Consider the following 26,899-nt stretch of genomic DNA (forward strand, 5'->3'; position numbering starts at 1 on the left):
GAGTACCTTCTAAAAGTTTTATTTATAAAAAAGAACTTTTCTTCCAAATTATTTTTAGAAACATTCACTTTTATTGAATGAAGAGAAACTAATCTTTGTCTTTTTCCTATATTTTTAGTGTAAAAGAAGGATAAAGAATGCACAGTAAAAATTGGGGGAGGGCTTTTTTGTTGTCCAAAAAGATCCAGTATCAGCCACAATTTTTAATTAAGAAGCATGCTTTCCCCCCCCCACCCCATCTAATACTCATACTGTGTGGTTGAATGATTATTAACCCCAGGCAACAGGCAGTCATAATTTTTAACCATATTATCTGAGAATGCCATTAGAAAGGCCTTGAATCCAGGGAAGCATTCACAGAAATGAGTTCTGTTGTCTTTATTTTTTCATCTCAAAACAAGCCTAGGTGGTCTTGACTGGCATCTGCCCTGGGCTTTAGCATCTTTCATTCTTTGTTAAACAAGAGAAGCTGCCAAGAGGTCTCCTGGGATGTCAGGAAGTTAAGTGCTGGTGTGAAGATGTGCCCTGTGTCCTTCATCCATCCCGCATCTGTTAAGCCAGGTCAGCATAAAGACAAAAAAGCTCATGGCTGAAAATAGTTCCCCAGAGCTGGAGGCTTATACAAGTCCCCTAAAAATCACCTGCCAACAGCTCAGCACTGAGAATTATGGCTTACTGGGTCACTGTGGAACAGATTACTGCACTCTCTGCAGATGAGTGGATTGCATTAACAGTGCATCCCTGATGAATTTTGAAGTGCCATAGCATGTGGGGTATTGCATTTTGCCATCAGAACTGAGATGCCACGTAAACATCTGTGTGCTACATCTGAGTTATGCTGGTATAATCTGGAGCCCAGGCCTAGGAAGTGTCAAGAACAGAACTTTCCTGTGTTGTGGTTTGTTTTGTGTTGCTGTGCGTCACATCTATGAGCTGGTGTTGTGTGGATTTACTGGGGTAATGAAATATGAAAGATTGACTCTAGTCCTGTTTAGGGTTAAGAGTCTGTAAATCCACAGTGCTTGCAGAGACCAGGAATAATTTAAACACTGCTCACATTCCTGCCTCCACAGTAGGGGTGGGTATTTTGTTTTGAGGATTTTTTCCCTTATCTCAACTGCTGTACCATTTGGCTATCTGAAGCTTTTGCATGCTTCACAAACACCATCTGTTACAACCCAAGACACAAACACTGCAAGTGATTAGTAATATAAGGCAATGTTGCAGCTGTATGTGGTGTGGAAACCTGGTAGAACCAGAACTTTCTTTGTAAGCCTGACATGCTGAATAGTGTGTTTGTGATTTGTCTAAGCTTTTGCATTCGTCAAATGAAGATTAACTTTCTGCTGCTGTGGAGACATGACAGAATAAAAAAATTAAAACAAACCATTACCCCCAACCCAAAAAAACCCAACCAACAAAAAAATCCACCCCAACCCAAAACAAAACAAGAAGCCCCTGTAAAACCAAAACAAAGCCACAAGTGTTCCATTTAGGAAATATTCTTAGAGTAGTTACAGCATCTAGGATAGAGGGAGTCCCTTCCAGGGAAATGTTTCCAACTGCCACATGATAATACTGTATTAGATGAATCTCTGGAATAGCCTATATATTCCATGCCCTTTTAAAACCATAAAACACTTTAAATATACATATATTAGGGACTATTCAGTTGTTCTGGCCATGGGCAGATTGCACTAAATGCCAATACACTCCTTGGACTGTCATTCAATACATGTTCATGGCACAGACTGATTCTGCTCAAGCTCCAGTTTGGTTTTTCTCTTTCTTTTGTCCTCCAGCCTTGATTGCAGTAACAGATAAAGAACTGCTTATGTTGGGGGGTACCAAATCAGAGAGGAACACCCTGTGTGCTCATGGGTGTACATGAGAATGAACAAAAAAGGAAAGTAAGGCTTGAATTTGACTGCCTGCAGGATAATTGTGTGATAATCGAGGGCATGGTCCAGCTACAGAGACAGAAACTCTGAATTGGTGAGATGAGTCCCTTTTTAATGTTGAATAAAAGAAACTGTTCAAATCAATAATGGTAACTGTTGATTTATTGCTAATCTTCCTCTCCATCACTAAGACATGCATGTGTCTTTGCCATCTCTAGGCATTTGGAAATATGAGGGCAAAGTTAGAATTACTTTTATATTTCCTCTCTCTTCATTCAGATCCTTATCCTGTTCTCATATCATGTCATGCTTGTTTTGAAAACAAAAAAGAGTTTTAATTCTAAAAAACTCTTTCATTTGTGTTAGACTAATAAGTCAAATTTCGAAGAAGGTAGGTCTATGGTTTTTCCTTATGCAAACTGTTTTCTCTATATAAGAAGTGCACTATTGTCTTTAAGTTATATTAAAAAAAAAATCTCTTGTCCTTGAAGAGAGGGCAAGAAGTAAGGACTTTAAACTGAAGCTAAAATTTCCAGCTGGATATTAAGGAAAAAAACCAAACCCTCACTGATGGAAAGGACAGCGAAAAGGGAAGAGACTCTCAGGGAAATTGTGATGTCTGCATCACTGGAGACCTTTAAGAGCAAATACCATATTTACAGTTCATCTCACCATGAATAGAAAGATGAACTAAATGGCCTTCTGGGGTGTCTTCCAGTACTATGATTTTGAAAGCTGGTGACCCAGGAGGCCTTTCCCAGTGCTGTGGTGTCTGTAAGGAAGGTCAGGATAATCGCGCAGAGCAAGCCTCGACCGCGGAGGCTCCGGGGTGCAATCCTGAGCAGGCTCCTGGGGGCTTTAGCATGTGCAGCAAAAGCTGAATGTCCCCCAGTGGACCCTGGTACAGGGCTGGCTGAGCAGGGAGGAACTTTGTTTAGCTAGTGGGAAAAGCTCAAGAATGAGCAAATCTTAATTCCGTTTCTATGGAGTTGTGGCAGCAAGAAGGCAGCAGTGTCAGAGCAGCGTGTACAGTGAAGTCTTGCATCATGGTGTGCCTTGCTAAAATACAGTAGGTGATGCTCTGATGGAGGAAACCAAACTTACAGTACCTTTCCTTGTTCATGGCTGCAAGCTGGAGTGTAGTCTTGATATGGTGGTTGGCTTGTGAAAAAATAAACCCACCTTTTCTTCTTTCCTGAGTAAGTTGTCAATTCTGCTGAGTGTGCTGTGGCTGGCTGGGCACTTGCAGCTCCCCACCCAGGGGTCATCATGCTGGAGGAAGGCAGTGAGACTTTCCCAACTTGTGAATGTCCTTGGAAAAGGAAAGGTTCTGCCTTGCCACAGGAAGTGCTGATGCCAGTGCTGTGGCCTGCCTTTTATTGTGGGCTGGATTGCAATGCAGAGAGCTGGCATTTTCATAATAGAAAATCTAAATAGTCTATTCTGGTGGTTTGATAACTGATATTTAAATAACTGCAGCATATTCCAGAGCACTAAGCAGGCACGTGTTTATGCCCTGCCGGTTGCCCTTTGCTGTGTATTATGAAGTGTAAGACAGCAGGATTGTGAGTGGCTGTGATTTAAATGACTAAATTTACTCTAGATTAAATGTTAGCCTTTCATGTTTGATTTCTCATTAACTTAGAATTTACGAAGTCAAGTACACAGTCTTATTCTTATTTGTAAACTTGCAGCTTTCTATCTTAATGCCTAATAATAAGTTCTCCCCTCTGGTTGTTTAATGTATCACTTGTAATTCAGTTTTGACAAATCTCTCAGCAGTTCAGAAAACTCTTTGTTATAAGGAAATAAATATCCTGCTGACTCAATGGGAAAGAAATGCTTTTTGTCCTTTGAAAAATGTTGCAGCCCTGTAGATTGGTCAGTGTTACTTATCTGAATAGTGCTATTGTAGAGAGGAAAAGGATTCTTTATGGACCAAAGAGCATTCGAGGGTATTGGAGTATGTAGGGCAAGGTTATCAAGGCTTTGCTTTGGTAATGTCTATTTTTTCTCTGAAAGATCATCTTACATGTGACATTTGTCTCTGTTAAACACATTGCCTTTATTATTGTAGTAGCTTTTCTTTTTTAATTACAAAATGCTGACAAGATGTTTTGCAGTGACATATTATAACTACATTAACCAGGTGCATTAGGATCTGTGGGTATGGCAATTGATGCTTTCTCTTTGTCACTTACATAATGAACCTTCTGCCTGCACAGAATAAAATATTTATCTGGAATGCAGGCTAAAGCAAATGCTGGAGACTGGAGGAGGAAAAAACAGGCTGCCTGCAGTGAATAATTGTTATAATCTCATTGTCCTTTGCAAAGTTGTTAATTAAGGTCTTTACTAAGCAGACTGTGCTTGCAGGAGTCCCACAGAAGTCAAGTTGTTGTGCTCTTGTGCATCTGTTAGCTCACAGTGGTTTGAATGTGCTTAAAGCAAGGATCCCCAAGTTCCATCTAGAGAGGCTATGTGTTGGGGGGGTGTCTTACAACGTTCTCCCCTCTCTCTCCTCTTCACTTCTTTCTTCTAAATAAGAAAGAAAATAACACTTGAAGGAGGATGGTAAACTAATGTATAGAGCTTGGGCATGCCCATCATCAATATTGGCATGTAAGCCTGCTGGGCATGTGGGGTTGTTAGTTTATTTGCAGGTGCTCTCTGGAGTTTTCTCTGCAAGGAGCAACTGGTATAAATTGTGTGTACTTTGCCTACTCTAGTTCCAAATTCTTTTTGTTATTTAGTATTTCTATTTCTATAGCAACTAGAAAATCCACTTAGGGATTTTGACCATTCCTGGTAGGCAGCAGTGTAAATAGTACAAGGAAACAACATTTTAGGTGAAGAGAGCTGAGCAAAAAATGATCTATTGTTGTCATATTTTCTGTAGGTATTAATGGAAAGGAAAATTTCTGAAAACCACAATGAATTAATTTTTAGGTTGTTTCCTGTGTGAGGGGAAAACATGGAAGGAAGAAAACAAAGCAAAAAGAAGGTCTGATTTTAAAAAGCAGCAAATGGAGAAGTTTGGTGCCAAGGGCTGATTGGAGGCAAAACCTGACATCTTGAGAGCAGATGAGAGGAAATGGGATGTGTCAGTAAATTATGAACAGCCTTAAAACTCAAGGAGAGCAATTCATAAATAATAGAGAAGGAAGAGCTGAAGGAGGAAGGGAAAAACCAGCAAGATTTGAACTCAAAAATAAGGTATTTGCAACAAGATTTGGGAGGGAATGGTATTGGGGAACAATCATTTTAGGAAGGCCAGAGAGAAGAAAGTTGATGTGACAGGATTGACTGATTCCTGTGTGAAAAAGCAGGGGAAAACCTCCAGCATTATGCAGATTGAATCAGCAAAAAAAGACTGAGTAGGGATGAAAGAGCAGGTGGAGAAGCAAGCAGAATCACAGTGGAGATTTCTGAGCAGGGACAAACTGAATGTGGTAATGCTGAATGTAAGGAGACACAGAGGAAAATAGGAAATGAGGTGAGGATGAGAACAATTCCTGAAAAACTAAAAGCTGGCAGAAGGAAAGTAATTTCTATGTCTCATGGGAAAAGAAAAGAAAGAAGAGAGAAGAAAGAGTAAGATATTCAAATGTCTAAAAGTCTGGTGTCCTTTCTTTTTCTTGGTAGATAGTTGGCAAAATCCTGTATGGGTAAGGAATAAATTGTGGAGGTGGATTTATTTTTATCAGAAAAGCAGACTTTGTTAAAGACATGCCAGAGAAACTGATGGATAATTCTGGTCTCCACGATTCTACTGGAACTGCTTTCTTTTCTGAACCGAGCTAATGTGGTGTAAATGGAGGTGATTTAGGATGGAAGCTTGGAAAATGAGATCTTGTTAAGTGAGAAAGAGTGAGGGAGTTCTTATAAATGGAAAGGAAGGCAGTGAGGAGGAGGCTGAAAGCAAACAAAAGTTTTTCCTGTGTACTGGATATGTGAAGCAATTGAATTGTGAAAAAGCTGACAGTCATGAAGTGGGATAGAGGTAGAGAAAGCAGATAGTGCTAATAAAGGCATTGTAGAACAGGGGCTCTGCAGCAGGAGGGTCAGGCCAGACCTGCAGGTGTGAGACCAAGGAGATGGGTGACAATAAGCACAGACAGCTCATTGGTACAGAAGTTGTCCTTGAGTTAAGCTGAAGGAAAGCCAAGAGTCAGCGACAGAGGAAGGTGGATGACAAAGCTGGATTTAAGGTAGCCGCAGGACTCCTTGTTTACTAAAATTAAGTATATCTTTGCTGCTTAATTAATCAATTGTTTAAAGTTTGAGCACATATTTCATAGTTTTTGCCAGTATCCGTAAAAGTAGGATTTTAAAAAATCAACAAATGCGTATAATTGAAAATGAGCTTTCCGTTACTAAGCTAGGCAGCTGTTTGGTGTTTGTTTGGTGGATACAGGGATAAACCTGGATCACACTGTCCATTGCTGGTGGAGTAACCCCAGTGGGGAGGAGGGGTTGGAGCAGCCCTTCCAGGGAATCTGCAGGGCCCCTCCAGCCCCTGCCCAGCTGCTGAGCAGGACCAGAGTGGCACCAGTGATGGGGGAGCTGCTGCTGCCCAGCCTTGCTGATCCAGCAAGTTGGATTTTCTCCCTCATTTCTCCTGCTCTCTGAAGGAAATGAGTGCTTGGAAACCGAGCTTCCACCGGCAGAGGTTGCTGCTGTTCTCTTCACCTCCTCCTCTTCTCAAGCTGGTAACCTGTCATGTCAAGCGTTTAGCTGAAAGCAGTGGGAATTGTGAAGGTTTAATGTTTCCCAGACTGTAGTCTGCCACATTAACAAATCTTTCACTTTTCAGAAGATGATAGTGTCAATCACCATGACAGCCTGAAAGACACCATTCATTGTTAATTAATTATTAGCTGTCAACTCGAAGACTTTGTTGAACTAAGAACATTCAGGCAGATTGTGGATTTCCTCTTTTTTAAACTTTATGTTTAAAGGACACTAAATACCCTTAATTATCAAAGTACGTTTAAATCCTTTCAAACCTCTTTCTTCTGCAGGTGACTGCTTCAAGTACAATATTAATTATAAATAGAATGAAGATTTTGTAGCTTCTTATTGCTGATTTATGTTTTCATAATTGGTGAACTAAAAAGAATTAAGTTGCCTTTTTTTTTTTTTTTTTTTTTTCTGCTTTTGTAACAGCCTGTGATCTCTGGGCTGCCTCTGAGTTTTGGTGTTTGTTGGAAACAAACAAAATAAAAGGAACTGTTTTCTTGAGAGTGTCTGAGGGCTGTATGACCTACAGTGGAGACCGTGACTTGGTGTCTGACTCCACAGAAATCCTTGGATTTGAGTTGCTATATTTCAGTTTCACTCTTTGGACCAAGAAATGGAGGTTAGCTTTCTCACTGGGAATGAACATGAACTCTAATGGCTTTTCCCATGCAGTGATCTGATTTCCCAGCAGCTGTGAGCATGCCCAGCCATCCCTGCAGAGCTGTGAGATGTGAGGATGCTGAGAGCCCTGGGAGTGCCCAGCCCAGGAATGCAGCTGGGACACAGAAGTGCTTCCAAAACGTGCCTGCAAATTTGAAAACACTGGCCAAGGCTGTCTCCATTTGGTTCTGCCAAATGCAGAAGGATACAATAATACCTACCTTACAGGAGTGCTCTGAGGCTTAATTAATGCATAGGGTAAAATGCTTTGAGATCCTCAGGTCATAATGATACTTAGCACTTTATATCTTCAAAGCCCCATACCCAATGCGAAGGAGCTAATCCCAAACTAATTAGGCAAAAGGCACTATAAAAGTGCCAAGTGTTGTTATTTGCCTTAAAGTATTATTATTTAATCACAAATTGCCTCAAAGTGAAGTGTGACTGTATGAGATTAGAGACATAGTAATTAAGGCCCTGATTTAATATTTTAAATTTATTCAGCATACTTCAATGCGGCTCTTGAATTTTTTCATTCTTTCCCAAACACCCAGCTCACATTTTAATTTTTATAAACACTGCATCCTCATCACTTAATAGGCTTTCCCTCTTCTCTCAGTTGTGTGCCCCTAGGATGTTGCAGTGCTGAGGGAAGATAGTTTGGTGAACAAGGATTTGGCCAAGCTGGAACACAGCAGACTGAGTGTGTGTGGGTATGAATTAAATATGACAAGAAGGAAATGTGTAAATAAAGTCTTTCTTGCATGGTAGTAGATACATTTATGTATGTGCTGTGTAAGTTCTACAATGCAAAACCAGCTCTGAAAGCATCTGTCACCCCACATTACTTATTCTGCCTTTGAGATAGAGGCTGCAGCAGCCCTTCTGAAACACAGCACTTCCCTGGCTGTAGTTAGGCTGATTTGGGAAGCAATGGCTTTGGGTAGAGAGGCTGGTGAGATTCACCCCTCTGTACAGAAGCTCAGGCACCACTTCCCTCATAGATAAACCTATTGAAACGATGGAAGGGGTTGTGAAGACCTTGTGTACAGGATTAGATTTCATCCACACCATTATGGTGAGTTTAGGGAAACTCTTTTAGTGGGTAGTGACTATATTTGCTTTTCTGTCTAAGAAAATAGATCTGGTTTTCAGATGCAATAGACTTGAAGTTCATAGGTACGTGTGATACATGGTGGAAATAATCCTGTCTTTTAGAGCTGTGAGGTTACAATTAACAGTGAGGCTAAACAATGAAGTTTATGGGATAGGAAGGATTCTTAGTGACACAGGAGCAGTGTGGACACTTGGTACAGAGTGAGCCTTGTGATGGCACTCAGCCATTAGAGTAACAGATTGAAAACTCACTAGCAGCCACACAGACACTCACTCTGCAGTCACCACACTGGAGAGAAGCAGAAGAGATGGGGGAGGCAGGAACCCCACAGCTCTGGATTGCAGTATCACTGTTATTGCTGAGGAACCTCACTGCAACAGGTGGAATTACTTCCAAAACAAACTAATGCTCAGAATGACAACAGCACCACTGACAGCATTTTAATCCTTGTGTATGTATCTGCATTTATATGTTATAATTATTTAACACTTATCCAATCAAAGGAAGCTTTTGGAAGTTTGGGGTTCTTTTGTAGAGCAATGGTTTCTCATGAACAATATTAAAAGCTTATAAAGGCAATTTTCTTAGAGCTGTGAAAACTCATTGTCTCTGCTCTCTTGCCTTCTCCCCAGAAACTTTCCCTTGTAACTTACAGAATTTTTTTCATGTCTTGGATATTTGTGAAGCCTACTTTTGGAGGAAAGCAGTTCTGTTCCAAATGATCTTGGAAAAGATTGGAGACCAGGAAGTGTTGACACTGATCTGCATGAAATCAGTCAGAGAATTGCTTAGGTAGCAGTTGGTGAGGTTGGCCTGAGCTGGGGAAAAAGTTGCAGGATATTTGTGGCTCCGTTACTCTGAGATGTGCAAACTTAAATTCAGTTTTGAAATGGACAAATTTTGAGGAGGCTCATGACACAGCCACACTCAAGGCTCAAACTTCTGTTCCTTGTGCTGTTTACCTTGCATGCTGCAGGAGCTGAGGGAGATGAGCCAGGGGCATGCAAACCCTGTTTGCAGGAGCAAGATGTTCAGTGAAACTGCACCAGCTTCCCTGCTTTGTCACCAGCTGAAGATGCAGTGCTGTACAGTGGGACTGAGCTGCAGCATACAGCTCTTATTTCTCAGCATGAAGGACCAGAAGGTTTCTGTTTATTCTTAGCTTGCTTTCACTGAAGTGTTCAGCTGTCTTTTGCAGTTCAGGTGCATTGCTTTTTCAATAAAAGCTAAATAACCTTTGCCTCCTCCTGGAAGAGAAGCAAAAATCCTCCATCCTAACAGAAAACATCAACATAGAAATGATCTTTAAAATGAATAACTGAACCAGGAACTTGTGCTTAAATAAACAAGTGTGGTTTTGTCATAATCTTATTGCCAGCATGTATTTTGATAGAACTTCATGGTGGAGAGGATCTGTGTAAAGCAAGGACATTTGAGTGCTCCAGGTAGGCTGCTTCATTCTGGGGAACTGAAGCTCTCATTGAAGAGTCTGATAGTAAGTTCTCTCTTGAAGCTTACTCTTGATGCTAAGGGAGTAAAAGGTGAAGAGATGAAACAATGAGACCTTCTGTACTTGGGAGCGTCTTTTGGTTAAACTTCAACAGCTCCTTTTGTGTTAGAAGTAAAGGCACCCGTGTGAATTGTGAGACAGAGAGCTCAGACTGGTGAAAATCAGAAGGACTCTGCTGTAAGAATGCCAACTTTGACCAGCTCAGCACCTGATCCATGTGCCCTTGCAATGACAAAACCTGCTGAGGGATCCAAAACCTGTTCCTGCCACACCCAAACCCAGCTGGGGTGAGAGACATTAATGTCCTCCCACTTCTCCCACACCTTGGGGAAAGATGAGGTGTAATGAAGCACTGACCTAAAAGACAAGAGCCCCCGAGGAGATAGGTGCTATCAAAATGTCATCTAGATAAATAAGGACCCGAGCTCCTAGTATCTTAAGTAGCTGGGCTATTGATTAAAGAATCATGATAAATGAGTATAGGGCTGTGAATTAGATCAATACCATCAACCTTAAAAGTCAATCTCCTGTACCAGCTTGAGGAGAGACTAAAAAAATGCACTCAGGAGAACCACAAATCCTTGGGCTGATGGTGGCCTTGAGGCTTTGAGTTTTTCTCTACCATTTTCTTTTCTTCCTTTGTTTCTCTGAATAGACTTTAGAGAGCTGGTAGAAGAGAGGTTTATGCCTGGTAAATATTTCATGGCACAAAACTAGGTAAGACTACCAAAACCCAGGCCTTGCAGAAGCTAAGAATGTCTGTAGGAAATTGTTAGGGTACTGTAGAAGAGAAATATTTCTGTGGTATTGTGCTAGAAGTACAGGGTCAAATCCCCAAATATGCTGGACAGACACTGACCCTCTTGGGATGGGTTCACACCCACAAAGAAGAAAACTGTAAAATTTCTTGTTTTGTTGAAATAGAGACCATGTGCTTGGGATATTCCACAAAAAATTAAGTCTTTCTACAGGGATAAGAAAGAAATTACTGAATTTTGAAGAATTAAGTACCCTTGCACTGTGTAATTCTCTGGTTAAGGCTTGGGAGTGGGGAGTTGGCCATTTTAGCACAGCAGGTTCTGAAGCAGACTAAAAGGGATGGTACTTGCTGAATCAGACCTTGTGCTTTGCAGTAGGACTCTGCATGTACCAGGGCTTCATTAAAGGCCTGTTTCTAGGGCCATATTGGCCTTTTTGTAAGCTTCAGCAAAGTCACGTAAACTTTTCCCCTCTCTGTTTTTCGCATTTACAAAATAGAAATGTGTAATCCTTATTGGATGCTGATATGTTTCATTTGTATCACTTATTTTTGTTATTCTTGCAGAAGAATTGCTTCAGGGTTTCTTAAAGTACCTTCCTTTGTTTGCCTACATCTCTGAAAAATGAAGTTGTAGCAACCACAGTTTAGCACCAAGGGCTGTTAGTTGTAAAGGCTGGTAAGGATGTTTGTAGGAAATATTTCCTTTGTTTTCTTTTGGAGGGAGAAGTCCTAAGATATGCAGTCCTTTTTCTTGACTTTTAAAGTCTTTCATTCTTCAATTATGGGTAATTTCAGAGGTTATAGGTGTGGTATTTATATCTCACTGTGAGAGAGAGAGACTTTCATCAGTGTTTCTGCAGTCAGGACTCAGCACAGACATTACCTGCAAAGGTGTGCTTTCTTCATGCTGCTTTTGGAAAGTGTCCTACAAATCAGAGTCTGTGAACATCCTATTTCTGACTGTATATAACAATTGCAATGAGAATTTGTTTTATGATGCTATTAAGAGGCTTTCCCAATACTAATATGAGAACTGTATCTCTGCTGGTAATCTGTATGTGTGTTGATTTTAATAGAGCACTCTCTTGTCATCTGACTTCTTTGGATGAAATTAACCCCCTGTGCAGATATCTGGCACTTGTGCATCACTTGACTTGCCTTTTGACATGATAATTGTGATTGAAATGATACCTAATACTTCTACTGGTTTACTTCAGAGAATTGAATTTCCTGCAAGCTAGGCAGCAACTCTCATACAGAAATCATCTCCTTCCTAGAAGCATCCTCATCTTCACCTTCAGAGTGCTGCTGTTCCCACCTGAAATAAGGAGACAAGCTCTCAAAAAACTGTTGAGGAGTAGAGGTCAGGGGGATTGCTTGGGAGCAAGTTGTCATTTGTGATCTTTTATAGAGGGCAAGATCCTCAGCAAGTGTAAACGTGTAGGAAAGAGAACTCCATCTAAAAGTAGGTGTCTACTCTAGGGAGTTTCAGTCCCCTTTTCAGTGGGGGTATGAGTCTTTCAAAAGGCTTAGTCATGCAGTAGGCCATCAAATTGCCTTTAATCTTTACATGATTCTCCTTCATGGCAGAAATTTGTATTAAATAAAGAAAGGTTAAAGAAGTATGTTCTGTTGTTGTTGGGAATATGTTTTTCAAATTGTAATTCTAGAAAACTAAAAAAAAAAAATTAAAAATGGACTTAATTAGAAATGCTAAATGAGGACCATAATGAGATATCCAAAGTATTGCCAAGTGAATTTAATCACTTTCTGATCCTAACAGCCACACAATTCAACTCTTTCTTAGCATAATTAAGCAAGTGACAATGAGGATGCTATTCCAAGACATGGTAATGAGATGCTGTGGGGCCTGAATTCAGCTGGAGGGGATTTCCTATTAAATATTTATTGTATGTGCAGCTTCTTCAGTAGCTAGAAATATAGAAGAGGGAATTTAGCCAAATCGAACCTCTTTTCTGAAATTAATATGTGAAAAACTGAAGAACTGCCACCACTTGGTTTTGGACTATTATTTTTGGCCTGCAGGCTGAATTCAGCATCAATAAATATCATTGTTTGTGTAGGAGGAAAATAAATATGAGGAATCTGGAATGTAGGAAAATGGAAAGGGGCTGAGGAACATATAGGAATGTGACAAACCAATTAGGGACAGTACATATGATAAAATTCAACAGTAATTAACTAATGATGGGCTGTAGAATGCTGAAAGACTAGAAGGTTTAAGGGAAAAAAAACCTTAAGATGTAGAAAGGAAATGGATAACAGAAATGAAGGTATGAGCCAGTGGACTAAAACGTAATAAGACTTTTAAGCATAGTGAACATTTAATTTTGGATCCAGGGGCAAGTAAAGTATGCTTTCATCACATTATTTTTTGAGAGTTGGATGTTGTGTAAGTCATGGCCAACCTATATTTGACTGAAACTGCAGGGAAAAAGCTCTGTCGGGCCCCCAGGGATTTATATCACATTTGCACAAATAAGCCCAAGATGGATGCTATTTAAGCTCCAAAACTGAGCTGGGGCCTTCTTAGTTATTGATTTTCTCCAAAAAATCCAGCTTGCTTTATACCTCTTCAAATGTCCTCATCATCTTCCATACTGTCTTATGACACTTACGAGAAAGGGAAAAACGAAGTCAGAGCAGTATTTATTCTTTATTAAAGTGGGAGCACCCAAAATAAATTTGGGAGGTGTTGAGAGTAGCTTGTTTGTTTGTTTGTTTGGTTGGTTGGTTTGTTTTGCTCAAACCCAACTAGTGCATAAGGAAATGTATTCTTAAATGCCTTCTTGTTCCAGGCTGGGGTGTGCAGGGGACAGGTGCTGGGGGTGCAGAGAGTGCAGCTGCAGGACCTGGGGACACCGAGGTGGCTGCAGCCTGGTCTGAGCAGAGCCCACCACGCCCCACTGACCCCGCTGCCCTGCCTTGCCCGTGGGACTGCAGCTCTTCCTGGCCTTTGGCAGAGTGCACTGCAAGTTTTTTGCACCTTTGTTTTCTCCATGGCTTTGAGAAACAGATGGATAGCTGAGAAATGGATGAGATCTGGGAAAGGAGTGAAGCATTATTAGCTCCCATGCAGAAACTGAAGCCTTCCCCTCTTTGCTTCCTCACTCACCTATTCAGTTCTTGGGGTTTGCTGAACTTCTTTCCATGTGTGTTGGAGTGATGTCTGTGGAGTATATTGGAATTCCCAGGAGAAACTGCTATGTAAATAATAATAATTCCCATCATACTTGCTAAATGGCACTCATAATTTAAAAAAAGGTTTTGGCAATAGGATCAAATTAACTTGATGAGAAAGCTCTTTTTTCTTGTAAAGTACTAGGAAAGCTGTGAGACAGGAGGTGCAATTAATTATCTCACTTGGATTAAAAGCTCTTTTATTTGATATTTGATCTCTTATTACTTGATTTCCCGCAAAATTGCTGGTAACGTGCAGTCTCAGTTAATAGCTCATTAGCACTCTGGTAAGGTGGTCAGGTTTGTGTATAATAAAGCAGTTGCTGGCTAGCAGTGAATGACTTCAGCCATAATTAATTAATTAAATGTGTGTAAAACATGGTTCATTAGCAAGGTGTGTGACAATCTCATGGTGTCCAGTGCTGTCCCTCTAATCGTGTATTGGGCGTGATGCTACTGCAGCACTGCTTCATTAGTTTCCAGCTCCTGCTACTGTTATTTAGGTAAAAGAACTCTGATTTCCAGGGCTTGTTCCAGTGACCTGGTGCTGTTGGCAGGAACAGTTTACGGTAACCAATCGAACAGCATTTCTTCCTCTTTTCACTTAAAACCCACACAATTAGAAATTATTGCTATAGCTTAGCAGCAGTAGCAGAACAATTGCTAGGGAAGCTGGAAATCTCAGTTCAACTGTAGTTCAGGCAATAACTATTCTTTATACTCAATTATGCACTGTAACCCATTAGGGAAGTCTGTGGTTTCCTGATGTAGTTTTTTTTCCCCTTCTGTGTTACAGCAATGTTGCAACTGGCTGCAAGTATATTAGAAATTGCTATGGTTGTACAATTATTCTGCAGGCTATCTGACAGAACAAAGCCAGGAGGTTCAGGCCTTTAACCCAGATGTTGTTAAGTGTGGAAGAATACTAATCTGCAGAACTGAGTTGTAAAGCCACTAGAAAGTCATTCTCCAGACCTACTAGATCCAGAAATAAGTCTCTACTTGGACTTCTGGGCCCTGATCATGATTGTCTGCTCACAAAAGAAAAGTTTGAGGAGAGGTTTGCTTGTACCACTTGAAACCTCTTCCATTCAATCTCTATGAACATCTGATTGATTGGTTCTATCAACACCTTGGTTTGCTTTCGCAAGCAAGGCAAAAACATTTCTGAGTTTTTGAAAGATTCTGTGGGTGTGATAATAAAAAAATCAGTCAAGGGAGATATGATAATCCCCATGGTAGTGAGTAAAGGCATTAAGAATGTTGATCTTCCTTGGTTTTAGCTAGGTTCAATTATACTGAGCATGAAGTTCTTGCTCTGATGCTTGTGCATTTGTTCTTGTGGAAGTGTTTCTCTGTGCCATGTCGTTTTGTGGTTAGGAAGGCAGGTGGGTTTGTGATATTTATGTTATGGTTTTGTGCTGCTTTGTTTCTGAATGAATTCCCAGAGAGCTTTGGCACTGTGTGATATTGATGCACAAAGCCTGCAGTAAGGATGTTGATGGCTCTGGCTGTTGTTCAGAAATATGGTTTTACGGGATTACTGTCATATTTGACTGGTATTTAATTAACTTTCTGTTCCTGATGTTTGCCATAGTCAGAACATGCACAGGTAGTTTCCTTCTCCAGAGGCTGCATTGGAGGTCATTAATGATTTTATGAGGGAACTAGAAAAGAATAATGTGTGTGTCCTGGTTCCAGTGCCTTTTATGCAACCATTTCTACATCTGAGGCATGGCTAATTTCAAAACTGTGTTCATTTTGGAGTTAGTGTGTTAAGGTCTCTCTCAAAACACCCTTTCTAGATTTCTCCTGTCCAGAGAAAGTCCCCTGCTTCCTCTGGAGGAAGGACTGGCTCATTCAATTGTGCAGATTATTGTGGTGTGACTTTGACCCAAGCTTTTGGATTGGTTTGTCTGAACATTGTGCTCCATCTAAAATGTTACTGAAACACTGCAATACACACAGAGATTGTATCTTTTTACTTAAAATACATCTGTCAAGGACAAAGAGAAATCAAGTAACCAACCGCATGGGAAAAGGCACTGGGAAGAGCACCTCCAGTTTCAGGAGTTGTCAGCTTGCTCCAATTCCATTCCACTGCCGTAAGTGCGGACACGAGCAGGTAGTTACAGGCCAAATATGAATGTGCAAAGCTGCTCTTCCATCCCTTTATTTTTGCATCCCTCACATGCCAGTTATGTGCTGCCAATGCCTTGAAAGCCATTAGTCCTCATTGCAGTGTTTTTAAGACTTATCTTTCAAAGTTCCCCTATAATATGTTTCTTTCCAGAGGCAAGCAGTGAAACTTGGGGTTTTTTTGAGTGTTGATTTCTGAGGCTTTTCATGGGTTTGTAGTTTTTAGAATTTGGAATTTTTTTTGTTGCTGTTTTGGTTTTGGTTTTTTTTTTATGCAGAACTTTTTTTTTTTTTTAAATAAGGACATATTATTTTCTCCTCTTTGAGTCTTCTTTCCCTCCATTACTACAATTTTTCAAAAATGTAGATATTTTCCTAAATGTTCCTAATACAGAAGAGACTGTTCCACAGCTCTGCCTTTAATGGAGTGAGCAGATTGCAGTAAGAACGCGGTGCTGCTCAGTAAATTTAATGACTCTATGAAGATAAATGTTTCCCTTCCAAAGCCCCTTCTTGTCAGAATACATTTAATACCACCATTCCTTTGAGAACTAAATTCCTGTAGCACTTTGCAGCATATTAGCATGTTTTTCTCACCACATGAAATTGCACTTCAAGCAAGAAATAATAATGTTTCTGCATCCCCTTGTACATTTTTATTACTGCCAATGAATAGAAGTAAATTAACTATTATGGCTAACATTATTCACAGGGACAAATTCCTAACTAATTTTACAGAGAATAATAAATAACTGAATAAATAAGATGCCTTTAATTTCACATGTGAATTATCAAAGATTCCTCTGAATAGAAGGAATAGGGGCCAGTTGATTTTACAAAAAAAATACAACTCTATAAGAGAAGCTCTAGATGTGTGTCCACTCATCTGTATTTTCTTTTATGCTCCCAAAAGTATAACAAATATCCTTATTATTACATGTGATTCCTATGGAAACAGGTTTCTCCTGTCTAATTATTTGTTTCTATCTTTGTTTATCCAGATACTAATCTGGGAGATGAGCCACATTTCACTGTTGATTGCTTGGATGCTGCTCTGATTGATGGCAATTATCGTATGGTTTGCTTCATCTGCAGACCTCAGAGTGCTTTTTAAAGACAGACTCCTTACAGCCTTTTGCTATGAAGGAAACTGAGGCTCAGAGTGATTGGGGTCTTGTAGTAGTTGCTCAACACCTTCAAGTCAAAGCCCTAGTGGATCACAATGTTCTAGGTCATCCAAAGATTCCCCTGTCATTTGACCAAAGTATTGGTCCAAGCAAAAAGCCTATTTAAAAAAAAAATTATGTTGGTATCCAGTTCATTAGGGATTGCTCCAGTTCATTAGGGATTGCTCTTCATTAAAGCATTTTAAAGTGTAGTTTAAAATTATTATCAAAATATAAATATACTTCTGTATTATTCACCAATTTCAATTACAGTCCAATTACATATTTTTGAATATGGAAAAATGGGAATATTTGCCCACAAATTTCTAAATCGTGGAGAAAAAAAAAAACTATGAATAAGTTTCTGCTTATTCAAAATCTGATGGCAACAAAATATTTCATTGAACAAAAATGGTATTTAACCAGGACGTCTTCTTGATAATTTAAAAATTATATTTCAAGTTCATATGCTTTATCATTATGTTTGCTTTTCTGTCTGTGTTCAGGCATGTGCACACACACACACACACACACACACACACACACAAACATAAATCTGCTTTGGCTTCCTTCTGAACTGGGGCTGCACTGTTTTTTTCCAATAATACATGGGGATTCAGGTGCCAGTGATGGGAACATCCCTTCTTAACCATATTTGCCACCTAATTTGCTTGACTAACCCACAGGGGTCTGCCTTAAGCCTCCAAACAGAGGAAATTGAATTTCCAGTTCTGTATATTGAGGTGAAAAGGGCCAGGTTTAGTAGGACTCTGTTTAGTGCTGCCCCTGTGTGTTGGAGGTGGAGAAGGAAGGGTGTGCCCACATCCCATAATGCAGCCCCTGGCTCTGTGTTTGAGGCCCCTGTGTGTGTGTTACAAGAGCTGCTGCTCTTAGGCCATTGCTCATTCCTTGGGGAGGGCTGCAGGGAGGGTTGAGTCTGCGTGGTTTAACACACAACTCCTCTATTCCCCTGTTATACATTTATACCTCCATTCCTGTAAAGGTGAGCACGAAGATGTGTGGGTTCTGTTGTTATAACTAGAGCTATTGAAAGACAATCTGTGAAAAGTGTTTTTTACTGGGTGGAAAATTGCATCAAAGGTTTGGTGAAAAATACCTGTTCTCCCTGAAAAATTCCAATTCTTTATTGGAAGCTGCACACACACACACACCTCTCCCAACCCCCAGCATGGAGCAATTTTTATCACAATGAATTATTTTATTTGGCTTATCTTTATTTTATTACAGAAAAGAATTTCCCTCCCTAACTGGTTTATTTCAATCTGAAGAGTATTCAGAAAACCACGGGGAGAATCACACAAAGTTTGGGTTGGAAGGGACCTTTAAAGGCCGCCTAGTCCATCACCTTCATGTAGATCATGTTGCTGAGATCCCTGTCCCACCTGACCTTCAGTGTTCCCGTGGATGGGGCATTCCTCCCCTCTCCTGGCAGCCTTTGCCTGTTCCTGTGGCACTAACGTGCCAGTGCTGAGCATCTTGGAGTCCCTCAGTCCCAGAGCTTGGTTTCTTCCCCTCCTCTGTTCCCCTGCAATAACTGTTGTAAATTAAGCAGTTGCTTCTCTTCCTACAGTTTCAAAGCACCAAAGATGTCTGTGAGCCCTTTACCTTTGATGCTAGTTTCCTGTCAGAACGTGTGTTTTGGCATTGCAACATGCTGAAAAAGTTTAATCTGAAGCAGAAGAACTGTAAAATGAAGAGAGCAATTATACACAGCCCAGAGCCCCAAGCAGCTGAAATGACAACAAAGTTTCATCTGTTTATTAGGTTAGCTCTGTTTAGGATAAAATGCTATTAGCAATTTATGAAGAGGAGAGTAGGACTTTGAAATTGAATATCTGTCAATTAAATCTGAAATCTTAATATGAAATGCTTTTAAAAGTCAAATAACATCTATTAAAACTCCAGATTTAGTAAATGAGAACAGGCTGTATTCTGGGTATACACTGGAGTAAAACTTGTGTATGACAACAGAATCTTACCTGGGAGTGGGAGGGGATCTCCTTGTAGACTGAGAGGAAAAACGAGGAATTAAAACAGTCTTCTACTCTTCAAAGAGAATTACTATGTAAAGATGGCTACAGTTGTCAAGGCAACTTTGCTTTTATGAGTGCTCCAAATATGGGCTCTGAAATCGCTTCCTTCCCTGCACTGCCCCCCCTCTTCCCTCATCTCAAAAAAGACCCCAGACCCAACCCAAAACCAAAGAACAACCCACACAGATTTTTCTAGATAATTTCTATTTTTCCACAGGGAAAAAAAAAAAAAAAAAACCTTGGGTAAAAAATCTCTGAAAATTGACATTCTATCCAAGATAAAATAATGAAAAATCAGCTGATATTTGGAATTGATATTTCTGTCTGTAACTTGTTCTTGGTAGTTAGTGATTAAGGTCTAGTGTTTTTAACAGGGTGGACTGGGGATCCTGACTGGAGTATGTGGAGAATAAAAATAGGCATTGATAATCTTTAATGTAGAAGCAGCTACTGAGCTCTTTAGTTTCAATAGTATCCTTTTGTTCTGTGTTTGCACATCACTCAGCTCTTGTACAATCTCGGTCCACTCACTGGGATAAGTTACTAAAAACCTCCTTCTTTAGGCTTGAAGGTGAGTGTGGAGAAGAGCACAAATCCTTTATCTGACTCGATTGAAGAGGGTGGCAGGGCAGCCTGGGGGAGTGGGATTTGCTGCTCCCTTTGCTGCAGAGTGCCTGCCTGACTTGTCCTGCTGGGTGCCTTTTCTGTTATGTTGCATTTTCACCTGCAGATTGAACACTGAGGGTGACAGCCTGGTGCTGCTGTGTTTACTGACACACAGATCTTGCAGCTCTGCCCTCACAGGACCCTTTGCTTTACAGAGCAGAAACCATCTTTTGGTGTGTGTAAATGTCTGCATTTTTACAACATCTGCAGCAAGGGCACAGGGCTTGTGATCAGCACCTAAAGTTCGACAGCAGTAACATCAGAATTTTCTGTCTCCATGCATGTGGGCCAGGCTTTACATGGTTTGTATGCCACAATATAATCTTCACTGAAGCTGCCTCAGATTTTCTTATTTGGTCACAATAATACTGACAATAATCCTTGTTTATACTGATAATGCAAAAAGAAGGACAATCTTGTACTTAAAGCCCGAAGTTCAGCCTTTCTGACCCATCGTACAGGAATATGAATAATTCCTTTTTCACTGCATCTTGCAGTACTTAAAATGAAAGCTCTGCAGGGCAGATGCTGTATCTTAGTGTGTGTCTATGTGGTACCTAGGATATGCTCTGATCTCAGCTGAGCCATCAAAGTGATGCTTTATCACCTGTAATGTCAAAGAACAGATGTAGCTCAGTTTTTTCTGAGCTATAAGAAGGGTTTATATCCTTCCTGTGGTGCCACACTTGAAAATCAATATGGAAAAGCTGTTGGTTTTGAGCAAGTTAATAATGTACAAAATTTGTTACAATCCTTATGTTAAACAATGGTTTCTGTGGTTTCATGCATCTTTGTGGTGGTAGTGCATGACAGTATTAAACTTTTCTGAACAAACTCCTTACATTTTTACATTGGTCCCAGGAATTGTTTTTGCCATGATACTGGTCACTGGTTGAATTTAATTTCCAGAGACTACTCTTGACAGAGACCATTACCCATCCATTTTTTGCTTCCCCTGTGTGATGTATCTTGTAGAGTACCTTGTATAATCCACTGTGGATCCAAAGCAGGACTGTAACACAGGCTGGTGAATGCCTGTCACAGGGATGTGATTCTGATTTCAAGATCAGATTAAATAGTCCACTGTTGGATGGTTAAAAAATACAGATTAAAAAAAGGCATCCATATGTGTGAAGCTGTGCTTGGGCAAATAAGAAAAAATATGGGTAGTTGTGATGCAAAATAATATGGCGCATTGTATTAAGTGGTTCCAGGATCTCTATTTACACTGACAGAGTAAAATCAATTATAAACTTTCTTTGATTGAACCATTGATAGGTGTAAGACTACACAGACATGGGAAAATAAATTTTTGCCTTAGGAAGGATGTATTCTTTCTAAAAATTCTCTTCACTGTCTCAGGCCTGTTTTGGAGACAGGTATAAGATATTTGCTTCTGAATTAGTTTGGATTACTTTTAAAATCTATAGAAACTATGTGTTTTCTAGGCTGTGATTTACCTAAGTCCTTTTGATGTGCACTTTAGGGCAAGTAGAAAATGTAAAAAAATCTTTCTCTCTAGGGGCTATAAAGTCATACTGGACAAGTAGCATGAATGCAGAAGTCCCCACTGGCAATCCAAGGTTGGTTCCTCCCCTACCTGTTGGGACCACATAATCCTCAGGACCCAGTTGCCCAGGGGTTGGACTGGAGTTGATAAAAAGGTATTTCTGAGGCATCCTTGTTTCTCAGCATTTCCAGTCTTTTGAAAGCCCAGACTTGAGTGTGAGGCTGAGCTGCTTTAGCTGGGTCTCTCTTCCCAGGGAGCTCTTACTGCTCAAAGGTGTCAGCGGTACCCAACTGCCAAAGGACAAATACAGTTATGGCAAGGGGGGAAAAAACTCCCAAACTCATGCCTAAGTTCTTGACAAGTTCCCCACTGCAAAGTCACTTTTTTTTTTTTTCATGCTAATATGACTCTCCTGTGTGTATGTTGGTTTTATTTTTTGGTGGAACATATAAAGTACTGGTGCTTGTCTCCAGTCCTGCAGGTTGGAATGTGATAAATAGTCAAGAAAAAACGTTATAGTATGAAAAGTGTAGCTCAACAAAAAGTTCAGCTACATTGGCATTTGCTACTATGTAAACACCAGTTGTTAGGAAACGATAAGCATTATTGATATCCCAAATGTATGTATTAGTGGGAATGATGTTAGGTAAAATGTTAACATCTGTCAAGACAATATAAACAATTATAAGTAACTTTCTTTTAATGATGCAATTAAACCATAACAAAAGGTGCACTGTAAATTAACGTGACACCACACCAGGTTTATGTATTTTAGGGCATAAATTCCAGTCTGGCTACGAAAATAAACAAAGTTTCCAGAAAATCCCTTCAGAAAAAAAATCAAAAAAACCCCACCTCTGCTAAGGCTTACAAAATAAAGTCTGGGAACTGAGATTGTTATTAAATCTGACCTTGATCAGATTTTTATTATGTCAGAAAAAATGGTTCTTGAGAGACAGAGTTGTCATGGGATTAGAGTACATCTACAGCAAGATGTTTCCATGGCAACAAATCAAACACCATTTCCTAAGTCTGCAGTCGTCTGCCTCAAACCCATGAACTTAGCATTGAATAATTATAGAGAAACGCTGTAATGTTGTGTAAAGAGAGGGGGGAAAATAAATCAATCTGGAGGCAGTGATTTATTTTAAAATGCCAATTAACCCCATAAGTGTGATTGTTTGGAGCTTCTGTTGGTGGCGACAGGTCCCACATAGGTATTTGGTTTTACAAATTGAAAGCATAATTTTTTTGTCACACATAACCTTAAAAAAAGTGAAAGACGAATCATAATTCCACCAGAATTAATGAAGTCTGAAAGTTATGTATAAAAGCTGTAATAAAAATTCAGAGTTGTGTCAGAGACTCAAGGCAGCTGCAGCACATGATACTCTACCTGAATTCTCCTCATGTTTGAAGGATCTGAAAACATACCTGATATGGGTACGTGTTTAGTCTCCTACAACCAATGAGCTATCTAAATTCATAGGCTCCAATGTCACACAGCTGTAATCTTGGTGGAAAGTTAAACCAGTGAACACATCACCACTTAGAACTCTGAGAGTGAGTTAAGGCTATTTAGTTTATCAGTCTTTTACCCATTCTGCCATAATTGTATTACGAATATGTTGTTCTCCTCCAGAAGCTGCACCTTCTGAATTTATGCGCCCTGTGGTGTCATCTGGCTCTATCTCTCTTCCTCCTCTTCCAGCCCCCAAAATGGAATGTGGTCTTCCTCCCCAGTGACTGGGAGGTTTCACAGGTACCTCTGAGACATTTTGTATCACAAGTTGTGTTTTGACATTGCACCTGATGAATGACCTTTAATAAAAGGACACAGGATCACTATGGAGGCACATTCCTCAAGCACTAAGTGCAAATAGCCCATGCCTGTTACTTCACAATGTGGAGGCTGAAAGAGAGTTAGGAGAAGCTTTGGAAACCATAAGCTTGAGACTCAGTAGTGACACTTTGTCCATGCTGTTGTGATTGCCCACACAGCTGCCTATTCTTATCTTCAACAAGGTGTCTCTAACAGAAGGATTTTAGGAGGGCCATTGCTGTGCATTTATTCCAGCTACTAATAATTTGATTAGTAACAGTTGGTGTCTCACAATTAGGTTGCAGAAAGCCAGCGAAGAGAGAAATGTGCTAATGGTGGATGGTAGACTGCAGCAGCAGATCTACTGTCACAAGCTAACACTAAATTAGCCTCTGACTGCAATATAAATTCTGATGAAAAGTGTGGATTTCATTTTGCACTGTGAATTGTCTTAGGAGAAACTGCTGCAGCCTTGAATTTGATCACAGCTGCTGTCTTCTCCTTTCTACTGGTTGATAGGTTCATTCAGCTGACCCTGTTTCAGCTACCTTTGCTGCTGGTGTGGCCCAAGGAAATTTGTTTCCTGATGTGGTGATGAATCAATGTTCTGCTCCAGATCAGGTAATTTGATACCTGTGGGCTGTGGGTGAGTACCAGTCAGATTTTCTCAAGAAATGCTGTGGGAAAAATGCTAGAATTGGGATTTGTACAGTATTACGTTGCCTACCTCAGGAGGCTAACTTCACACTCTAAACCAGAAGCTGTATCTTATTTTAATTCAAAAGATCTGTGGGGGCATTAGTGTAATTTTAAAATCAGTGAATCAGAATAAGGTAAATGCTACAGCTGAAATTTTCATGTAGATTGAAATGATAGGAATCTTTCACTTCTTATATTTGCACAATTTACAGCCATTAAAAGTGTATTAGTGTCGTAGAAAATGGGAAAATTGTTTGTTCCCTAAAGGTGTAAGGAAAATTATACTCTTCTTGTTCACAATAGGGAATTATTAATAAAGATGGATAAGTGATCCCTTTCTGAAATATATGCTGGTTTTAACATAGCTAAAAATATTGGTAATATTCTGAATTTTTAATAGACCACACTTATAAATAATTGTATTTTCTTTTCCTCTTTATTTTTTTTTTACAGGAATATTGATGAAGGAAGTAACCAAAAATCATTACCATGGCATCAGAGATTTCAGTGAATTTCTCTTCCCAGCAGCCTAGTGAGGTGGAATGAAGCCTTTCTGGTTTTTACAATTTGAGAAGGCAGCCTCTGAGAAGAGATGTATATTTTTTTTCCTTACAACTTCCTTAATACTTTCACAAATTCCAGATGGTGCATAGCTGCACCACTGGCTACATGAAAACTCTGAAGTCTAAGACCTTTCCAGCAATACACCAGCTATATTTAGCAGATAATGGGTTTTAAGCAGCCTTTTGCAAGGCTGTGGTTTCATTTCTCACTGTTGGCCCAAACTTTTCAATGAGGTCCACGCTCTCGGGCAGTGACACTCCAGTGTTTGGAGTCGCTGTGCCACCTGCAGATGCACACCATGGGGAGTGGGCAGGCCTTTGCTAGCAGGAATTAACTGCCAGCTGAGGTCATTGATCACCAGGCTTCATCCCCTCTGGATGAAGCAAAATTACCTGAATGTGAGGAAGATGAGAGTGTCACCAGAAGCAGTGTGTTGCTGCAGCTATGGCAGAAGAGCCAGGTGAGGGAAGGCTGCTGTGAGACATGCACCCAACTTGGCAAAGCCCAGAGGGGCTGCTCTGTGCATGTCACCTCTGAGTCATTTGCCACCAGAAATTAAGAGGTGCCTCAGTCTGTGCACCACTCAGGTCCTTCATGGTGGCCTAACTCTTAAATTAAAATATATAAAATGTGAAAGCTACCAAAGTCTTATGAAAATGGGTTTGTGTGTGGAGTGTGGCCCATTAAATGTCATAGAAGTCCTCTAGGAGAACACAAAAGATCAGAGCTGTGTCCTGTTGTTGCAATGGGCCCCTGGCCAGGTAATAATTAGCCTTGACTCCATGATTCACAGAGGGGTGATCAATCTCTTTATTATATTATAACATTATTAAGAAACCCATTGCTTTTATAGACAGTTACGATACGCCTGGACCTAACTGGTCCTCCAACCCAAACACCATCACCATTGGCTAATTAAGAAACCACCCTTTGGTAAACAAATCTCTGTAACACATTCCACATGTTCACAGTAACAGGTGCAGCAAGCTAAGATAAGAATTGTTTCTCATTCTTTTCTCTGATCTTCTCAACAGCCTTTCCCAGGACAATGCCTGGGAAAGTTATGTGTTGCTTTCTGTGGCCAGAGAGCTGCTACCACAATGTCCCTTTTCTGGTTTGACTCATACACACCTGCATCAGGTATATGTTTCTGGAAATGTCACCCTGTTATCTTTTGCCCACTAGTTGTCAAGTTATGTTCAAGACTTGAGACATGTTTCCAAATGCCTTTCTTTCCTGTCTTTATTTCAACAGTAGGAGTGTGTAGGGATGTCAGTCCCACAAACAGCTAGATGGATGTGCCATCCTAGTGGATCTTTATAGCAGAGATGAGTTATATGAGCCTGCATAGATTAAAAAGCAAGAAGTAACCCAAGATGGGACTTTTTTGACATGCTCAGGTCAAACTGCATGTTTATTGCTGTTTGTTTACAAGGTGGTTGAGATACACAATCACTATTAATTGTTATGTTGTAGAAATATCCAAATGTTACTTATTTTTTTCCCATTATCCTCACACTGAATTCGGCACTTTTGCCAGAAGACTCATCTGTCCTCAATGGATGGAGGATGGGAGGAAGCACAAAACCATCCATAACCATGACTCACCTGGTCTTAGGGAGGAGACTGCACTGCACACATCCTGAGACCTTTGGGCAGTGAGTTTCTGGCTGCTGATACTGGGTGGCTGTGGTGTGTTGAGCCAATGAAGAAGTTCTGGACAGTGTGGGATTGTGGCTTCTCCTGTGGAGCCAGGTCAGTGACTCACTATGCAGTGAGTCAGACCTGTTTTGGAGTATGATTTCAGCAGAGCTACCAGTTTTCAGGGTTTTCCACTGAGGTCCACGTACCTTCTCCCTGCAGGCTCAGAAATGCTCCAGCTCTCATTCTTCATAATTGTTGGAGACTCCTTGAGCCAGATGCCTGCAGGAGGGCCCATAGTTATGGGATGAGGACTCCTTGCTGTCAGTGATGGTGCTTCTCGGTCAAATGAGAATATTCTTGGGCAAATGATGTGAGGTCAGAAGTCTGAAAAAATTAATCTGGATGAATCAGACTACACTGAGTCCATGTATTTATATGTAACATTCCTGGAATGTCTTTCTGTGTAATTAAATCTTAGACTTACAGGTTGTGTATCCCATGTAAACACTGTGCTGCAGATGAAAGCCAGAGCAACCAAACACAAACTGCAAGCAAGGAGCATAATCAGAGTGATTTTCCCTCTCTAAATAGAAGCTCAGGAGAAAACTTTAGTGTGAGGAGAGAAAAGTCTGGGCTAGTTGAAGAGACTGAGGGGAAACCTCATCATGGTCTCAAAAGGGGACGTGGAGGGGTCGGCACTGATCTCTCTGGTGCCCAGTGACAGGATCCAGGGAATGGCATAA

The 26,899-nt window shown here is 40.3% G+C and overlaps 1 long non-coding RNA gene across 1 annotated transcript; it reads left to right on the forward strand.

The window, feature by feature from the left end:
- The first annotated feature begins 5,043 nt into the window (after nt 1-5,043).
- LOC146763285 (uncharacterized) lies at nt 5,044-26,640 on the forward strand. Its single transcript, XR_014952531.1, has 4 exons — nt 5,044-5,117; nt 23,070-23,189; nt 23,769-23,870; nt 24,402-26,640. It is a non-coding gene; the product is annotated as an uncharacterized LOC146763285 (long non-coding RNA).
- The last annotated feature ends 259 nt before the right edge of the window (nt 26,641-26,899 follow it).

This window comes from Lonchura striata, chromosome 4A (assembly GCF_050655825.1).
Source record: "Lonchura striata isolate lonStrDom1 chromosome 4A, ASM5065582v1, whole genome shotgun sequence".
In the NCBI taxonomy this organism is placed as follows: domain Eukaryota; kingdom Metazoa; phylum Chordata; class Aves; order Passeriformes; family Estrildidae; genus Lonchura; species Lonchura striata.